The 7,694-nt window shown below is 55.2% G+C and overlaps 1 protein-coding gene and 1 long non-coding RNA gene across 2 annotated transcripts in view; both read left to right on the top strand.

Annotated features, from left to right (window-relative positions):
* Positions 1–10: 10 nt before the first annotated feature.
* Positions 11–1,681, top strand: LOC131091524 (uncharacterized). The gene is made up of 4 exons (XR_009115404.1): positions 11–224; positions 701–805; positions 1,326–1,462; positions 1,577–1,681. It is a non-coding gene; the product is annotated as an uncharacterized LOC131091524 (long non-coding RNA).
* Positions 1,682–4,041: 2,360 nt separating this feature from the next.
* The window catches only part of ACACA (acetyl-CoA carboxylase alpha), a 100,432-nt gene continuing 96,779 nt past the window's right edge, over positions 4,042–7,694 (top strand). The window contains exon 1 of the mRNA XM_058037794.1: positions 4,042–4,088. The gene's annotated coding sequence lies outside the window, so the exon portion shown is untranslated. The remainder of the gene's footprint in view (positions 4,089–7,694) is intronic.

The raw sequence follows: 7,694 nt of genomic DNA, 5'->3' as shown, positions 1-7,694 counted from the left end.
CTCACGGGGCCGGAGGGAGCCGGGCCCGGCCGGGACAGCGGGACCGGGGCGGGACCGGGATCACACCGAGGCACACGGGCCGTGCCGTGCCAGCCTCGTGTCCCGCGGGGAGCTGCCCCGGGCCCCTCTGCCTGCCCGGGAGAGCCCCGCGCTTCTCCCATGGTCACCGCAGCAGCTGCCCCCGGCTCAGGCGGTGTTCGGCCTCCATCCGGGCAGCTCTTGAGGTGGGAAGGGGTGGATTTTATGGGAAAGGGCTCCCGTGGCACTGTGAAGCAGGGGCGGGAGGAGCTGGCCCTGTGGGGGATTAAAACAGATAGAACAGAGAGAATCCCGGAGCGGTTTGGGTGGATAAACCTTCAGGATCACCCAGTGCCATGGCACGGACACCTTCCACTGGCCCAGGTGCTCCAAACCCATCCAGCCTGGCTGGGACACTGCCAGGGATGTGGAGCCTGTGCCAGGGCCTGCCCACCCTCACAGGGCAGAGCTCCTTCCCAATATTCCATCTAACCCTGCCCTCTGGCAGTCTGAGCCATTCCTTCCTGTCCATCTCTGCTCCTTGTCTGGACTATTTACCAACAAGACTGAAAACGCTGGCAACTATTTCCTTTTCCATGTGAAAAATCATGGGAAAGAATTCAGAATTTGGGAGAGGCAAAGTGTGGAATGTCAATGAAATATTTATTGCTTCTGCTAACAGGTTTTTCCTGCATCTGGGAGTCAGGACTCTGGGTGGTTAAGGGAAGGAATCAGCCTGTGGGGATCTGGTTCCTGCTGTTCCCAGCAAAGGTGATGCATCTGCAAGGTAAAAATGCTGTCCTGAAGCCTGCAGATATTTCAGTGCTGAGGGTCTTCCTGTTATGCCTCTGGCATGGGAATGAAAAAAATATTCATTACATTAACATTAAAAATCCGTGGAGTGTTTGAGGTTTTTCCAAAGGGTCTCAGCTCCACTCCCAACCTCTTTGTCCCTCCAGCTGCACTCCAGGAAGATCCAGGTGGATACTCTGGGATGAATTCAGTGCTCACATGCTGCTACCCAGAGGTTTTAGTGAGTGAGGTCACTTTCATTTGCTATTTGGAATTATCTGCTGATAATTCCTGCTCCCCTGCAGCCCAGTGCAGGCTGAGCCAGGTGAACCACACCAGTTTTGGGGCAGTGTCCCCAGCAAACCCAGAGGCCACAGACACAGAAATCAGGGGGAGCATTGTCAGGCCTCTCTCTCCCTGCTCTCGGTGGGATTGCTCGGCGCTGTTGGGCGGAGTTTTTGTGGCGTTTTCTGCCTCGGACACACGGTGGCGATGGAAATCACCTTTTCCTGCAGAGCTTCGGCCTTTGGACTGCTCGCTAACCACACGTGTGTGCGTCCCAGCATGGAAGGGTGAAATATTTCTGTTCAATTCCAAATAAACGCTGACGTTTCAATTGGCCGTGGCTCCAGAGAATCCAGAACACTTTCTCGTAAGCATTGATACTATTTAAATTCAGGTGTTTGTGTTTAAACAAGAGCCAGTGGAGGGCTGGTGTTTGGCTTTAAAGGGTGATCTGACCTTTCTCTCTGTTCCTTGGTGCCAGGCTGGCAGTGTCACCGACCCCTCACCCGGGCTGATCTGGGCTGTGTTTGCACTGGGGCTGTCACCAGAGCCTGGTCAGGAGAGGTGGGACCGGCACTTGGCGTCACCAGAGGTAAAAACATTTCCCCGGTGTGTTTTGGGGTTTGTTAACTCAGGCTGAACTTCCTTTTTTTTGAGAGAGCAGAGTGGCACGAGTTCCCCGTGCACGTGCTCGGAATCATGGATGAGAGTAAATAACTGTGGCCAGTTTTGGGGCAGCACAGGGAAAGGTGTCAGGTGCATTTACCACCCCTCCTGCAAAACAGAACACGGTTATGATTCAAACAGTTAAAAGAAACCCGCTGCAAAGTGTGTGTGAACCCTGTGGAACAACTGAAACACAGATTATTCCTGCCCAGACTTGAATCCGGGATTGTTATGTTGGAAAAGACCTGGATTGCTATGTGGAAAAGACCACATCCAGGCATGGGGACCCCTCCACTGTCACCAGTTGGATTTCATGGGATCTCCTGAGTTGGAAGGGCCCCACAAGGATCAGCCTCACTGTCCCCCAGCTGATCACTGCAGTGCCCTCAGCCTCTCCTCACATGCCTTCTCCTCCAGACCCTCCACCATCTTAGTACCCCCAAAAATAACAAATGTTTTATTTTATTTCCTTCCAAATCCAAATCCACGCTGGGTTTTTAAGGTGAATGTCTTTAACTCTTTAACTCTTTAACTCTGTTTTCCACGTGTTCACGGCTCTGTGTGCCCTTGACTGGAGGAGTTGCTGCAGATTTCAGAGAGTGAGGCAATCCCTCCCCAGCGGTGTTTGGACAGCGTTTGGAGCTGGCTGGATGTGCTGGGCTGGGCAGGCAGAGTGCAGGTGCAGGTTTTAGCAGGCCTGGAGCTCTGGGAGCAGCAGCCAGGATGAACTCAGAGCCTGTTGTAATCTCTGGTTTGGTAAGTTCTGTATGTGGTTATTATCAGTGATTTGGGACCAGCCCCTCAGCAAGCCGAGCACTCCCCCTCACTCCTGCAGCACTTGGGATTTAGCACTGAGAGGATTAACCAACACCAAACCCTTCTCTTGAGCTCCTCCATGAAATACTCACTGAGAGGAGGATTCTTTGTGTGAAACACGCATCTGTAGCTATGCATTTATGTCTACAGAGGTATGAATAAAACTGTCCATGCCCAGATTTTCCAGATTTAGTCCAGTGGATGTGAGAATATGCTCTGTTCCCCCAATAGTTTTATTAACTCCAAAGCCCCAAATTGGATTTTCTGAGTATTTCTTGCCTGCAGTGGGCACCCATCCCATGATGTGCAGTTTTCTGCAGTCTCACACCTGCTAACCACTGCCTTGGTGGGAATTATCTGTATTTGGGAGCAGTAGATCCCACTTTGTGCAGATCCTGGGGCACCTCCAGCAGGATCAGCCCGCACAGCTCACCAGACCCAGCAGCTTTAGCATCTAAACTCGCGTTACTCATTCCATTTGAATTTCAGCAACCCTGTAACGGTGCAGACTTCAAATAAAACACAAAATGTGAAAGAAGGAAGAGGAGGAGTTCTTTAAACCATTGTCTGTCAGCAGAACAAGCAGCTGAAGGTCAGAGCCAGGCAGGAGAGGTGCTGGCAGTGCCTGGCCCTGCTTGGCCGTGCCCTCAGCACCTGTTATCAGCCGTGTCCTCCTGCCTGTGCCAAGGTGGGGACAGGGCAGCGTCCCCGAGCCACGCGGGCCCCTCATGCACAGGGACAGCCTGGGGACTGCTGCTGCCACCAGCACTCATGGGGGCACCTGGTGCTGTCCCTGCTGCAGGGGTCACAGTGGAGCACACAGCACCGGGCTGCTCCAGACCATGCTGGAGTATCTGAGTATCTCCATTCAGGACACTCCACCCCTGCCCGGTCTCTGTTCCTGCACACCATCACCTGCACAGGAAAGAAGTTTTTCCACGTGTTCAGGTGGAGCTTTGTGTGCATCAGTCCCTGCCCGTGTTCCCTTGTGCTGTTGCCGGGCATCACTGAGAAGAGCCTACTCCAGCTTGGCCCCCACCATGGACACCAATGGGCATTGCTGAGGTGCCTTCGGTCACCTCCTCTCGAGGCCGAGCAGGCCCAGCCCTCTCGGCCTTCCCTCCCAGGAGCGACGCTCCCGCAGTCCCGGCGGTCCCGCTTGCCCCGTCTGTCCCGGCGGTCCCGGGGGTCGCGGCTGTCCCGGGGGTCGCGGGTTCGAGCCCCGCCCGTCTCTCAGGCCACGGGCATCGCCCCACGGGCCCCGCCCCCGCGGCACCTCCCCATTGGTCACGCCCCCCGCCGCGGCCCGGGCGGCAGCCAATGGGAGCGGGGCGGGGCGGGGCGCGCGCGGGGCGGGGCGCGCGGGGCCTGACCCGAGGTAACCCCGATCACACCACCGGGGGGCGGCGCGGGGGCGGGGCCCGGCGGGCGCGGGGCGGGCCCGGGGCGGGGCCGTGGCGGGGAGCGCCAGGCCGGGGCCCGCGGCGGCTCCGCTGCACCGGCACCGTGAGGTGAGGGCGGGGCCGCGCCGGGGGGTGGGCGGCCGGGAGCGCGGGGGGCTCGCGGCACCGGCGGGCGGCGGCGCGCGGCGCTGGGCGGGGCCGCGCCGCGCCGCGCCGTGCCGCGGGACATGGCCGGGCCATGCCGTGCCGGGCGGGCGGGACCTGGCCGGGCGCCGCGCCGGCGGGAGGCGGCCGGGCCATGCCGTGCCATGCCGAGCTGTGCCGGCGGGAGATGGCGGCATGCCGGGCCGGGCCGGGCCGGGCCGGGCCGAGCCGAGCCGAGCCGGGACGGGCGGGGGTCTCGCGGGCCGGAGCCGCCCTGCCCGCCGCAGCAGCCGCCGCCCGGTTCCTCCCGGTTCCCTCCCGGTTCCACGCGCTCCGCCGGGCGGGCCCGGGCCGCGCTCAGCCGGTGCCGTGGCTCGCGTGGCCTCGCCGGTTCCCCGCGGCCTGAAAGGAGCAGCACGTGGGCGGCGGGGAGTCCGGCACCGACGGGCTGGGCCGGGCCGGGACCGGGGCCGGGGCTGGGCCCGGGCATCCCTGCTCCGTCCCATCCCTGCTCCGTGTCACCCTGCCGCTGTCCCGGGGCAGGTTCGGGATCCTGGGAACAGTCTGGGTCCGGTCCTGCCGACGGGCTGAGAGCAGCCCTGAGATGCTCAAACCAGTCAAGTTTTAAAAGCAGATTGGCGAACCAAATATTTGTTCTTGCCCTTCCATTCTCCTAAATATTCTTGAAGTTTAGAATGAGAAGAAGTGCTGTGTTTGAAAGTATCTGAAGTGTGAGTGGAGTCTGTTCCAGTTTAGCAGGCAGGAAATGTTCAGCAAAGTGTTTGAGTGATGCCAAAATCTCTCCAAGACAGTGGGATTCAGCCAGTCTCGAGTGTTTCAGCAAACTGGGATAGCTGTAAATGCAGGCTCTTATGTTGCTCTCTGGAGGTTTGGGCTGGATAATGGGAAACAGCTTTTCCCTGGAGGGTGCTGGCACTGCCCAGGCTCCCCAGGGCACGGCCCCGAGGCTGCCAGGGATGCCCGGGGTGGGAATTTGGGGTGTCTGAGCTGGCCTGGATGATCCTGTGTGTCCCTCCCAGCTCAGGATGTGCCACAATTCTGTCATTCTACATCCACAGGTGGAAGGTTCTAGGTAGTTGTTTTTCCCCTAATACCCAGCCTAGCCCTGCCCTGGCACAGCCCCAGCTGTTCCTTCGGGTCACAGGGAGCAGAACTGGGAGCTGCAGCCCCTGGTGAGTGTCCCTCAGTGTGCTCCAGCTGGACAAACCCCCAGCTCTGCTGTGAGCCCCTTCCCATGCCCTGTCCCTCCTCTGGGCACCCTCCATCCCTCAGCTTTGGCTCTTTGTGCCCGGGGCGGTTGTGAGGAGCCCTTGGAGCACTCTTGGGTTGTGTTTGGGGCCGGGGATGAGGCAATGCCCAATGATTAACCAGGAGGGCAGGCCCAGGTGGGGCAGGCCCAGGTGGGGCAGCCGTGGGGGCGTTAAAACAGCGTGGCCAGGGAGCACCGGGGTGTTCTGAGCAGGGACCCTCTGCTGCAGGAGCCTCTCTTCTCTCCCGAGCTGGAACCGCCCCCCCAGCCCTGGTACAGGTGAGCACTCTGCTGCTTTTTGCTGCTTTCATTTCGTTTTGCCTTTGTTTTGCTCCGTTGTTTTCTGCGTTTCTCCAGGTGAGAGCACAAATCCATTTCGTCACTTTGAAGTGATTCAGGTTGATCAGCAATGCCACAGCTCTAATCAGGAGGCATTTGAGCACAGCTAGTTTTATTAATTTCCTTTTCATATGCCACATCAATATGATAGAAGTGTTACTGTGATTTTTTGAAAGAGCCCACTGAAATACTGATGTTCTCTTCAGCTGTGGGTTTGCCTTCAGAATGGGATGGTTAGAGAAAAACAGGCAACTTTAATTCCCACCTGTCATTGCCCAAGTTTCATGCTTGGGTATATTTTTACAGAATTAAAAGTGATTTTAAGGTGAAGCTGTTATAAAACTTCTCAAGTCTGGTATTCTTACCAGTGCGTTTCAGGGTCAAGCCAAAGATGTGAGTAATGGTAGCAGCAGAGCTGTGGAGGAGTGAAGTGGGGCTGGATTTGCCCCGGGCACTTTCTGGGTTTGGGTTGCAGAGTTTTCCCTGCTGGTAGCACGGATTTATTTGGGTGTTGGATGCCTGGACACCTGCTGGGAGTGGAGCTGATTTCCCTGGAGCAGGGAGCTCATATATGCATAAATGTACCCCTTTTTTTATATATATAGGGTACATAAATATACCCCTTTATTTATATATATAAGTACATTAGTACACCCCTTTATTTGTACATATGTAACATACCTCTGTGTTGGTATATATACCTCTATATGTGTATAGATAGTGCAAATCTATTTATAAAATATACCTCTATATGCATATAGAATAGAAGTATATTTATAAAGTACATCTCTATAGGTGCATAGATAGTACAAGTATATTTATAAAATATACCTCTATATGAGTCTAGCTAATGTAAGTGTATTTTTGTGTGTGTTACACACCTCTATATTTATATGTAATTCACCTGCATAGTTGTAAATATCTGCAGTTTACCTGTAAATTTCTGTATATGAAATTTACCAGTGCACAGCCTTGTGCATTTCACGCCCAGCACCGAAATCCATTGAGGAGATCCCTGAGAAAGTCCCTGTGTAATTTAGCCCCAGACAATGCTGAAATCAATTTAAATACGAACGAGGCCTCTCTGTGGTGTGCTGAGAACAAGCCAAGCTTATCACCCCAGCACTGATTGCACAACCCCAGCGGGACTGCTGCCTGTGGGACTGGCTCCCAGGGCTGGGAAGTGCCTTGGGGAATGGACCTGAGTGGGGTTTCACGGATATCAGCCTGGCTTTTGGGAGCTGAGTCAGACAAACAGGGTGCTGGAGTGAACCTGGGTGAGCGTGGCACTGCCTGGCCTTGGGTGGATGGTTTCTCATGGAATATTTGAGTGAAACACCTCCCTTCCTGTTCCTCTGCTTCCGAAAACCCCAAAACCCTTGCAACTTGCTCATTAATGTATTAGTTATTGAAATGAGGAAAGGTTTTCTTCAATGAAGTTGGGCTGAAGTTAGTTTGGCTGCATCCCAGCCTCTTCGGTGCCAACAGTAAATGTGTCTGGATGAAAAACTTGAGGAGAGATCTGCTGCCAGGATAAATATCCACAAAAAAACTGTCTGCATCTTTGTATGCACAAACAAAATTGGATTTGTGCTGTCTGAGCACCTCAGCTAAAGAATCTCCCTGCCTGGTTTGGCTTGCACATCACAGGTGCACAGGGAGACTTCCTGGTCATGCTTCCCCTTCTTCTCATCTCTACCCTCAAAAAATACATTTTTTAATGCTTTTAATGTCCGTGTGAGGCAGATATTTGTGTCTTTTCAGTTATAAAATGGTTAATGATGCCTCTGCCAAATGAAGTGCCCGTGGCCACGGGGCAAGTGGAGTTTGTGGGAGGAGTGATGTCAACACGGGATTGGATCTGAATAATTCAGCCAGGCACCTTGGTGGCAGGAGTGCATGAGCCAGTTGGATGAGTTCTCAGCTCTCAGTCCCTGATGGGGTGTTTGGGGATTGCTCTG

Source organism: Melospiza georgiana, chromosome 19, assembly GCF_028018845.1.
Source record: "Melospiza georgiana isolate bMelGeo1 chromosome 19, bMelGeo1.pri, whole genome shotgun sequence".
Taxonomy (NCBI): Eukaryota; Metazoa; Chordata; class Aves; order Passeriformes; family Passerellidae; genus Melospiza; species Melospiza georgiana.
The sequence above is the reverse complement of the archived record's forward strand: the minus strand, read 5'-3'. Positions and strand labels throughout refer to the sequence as shown.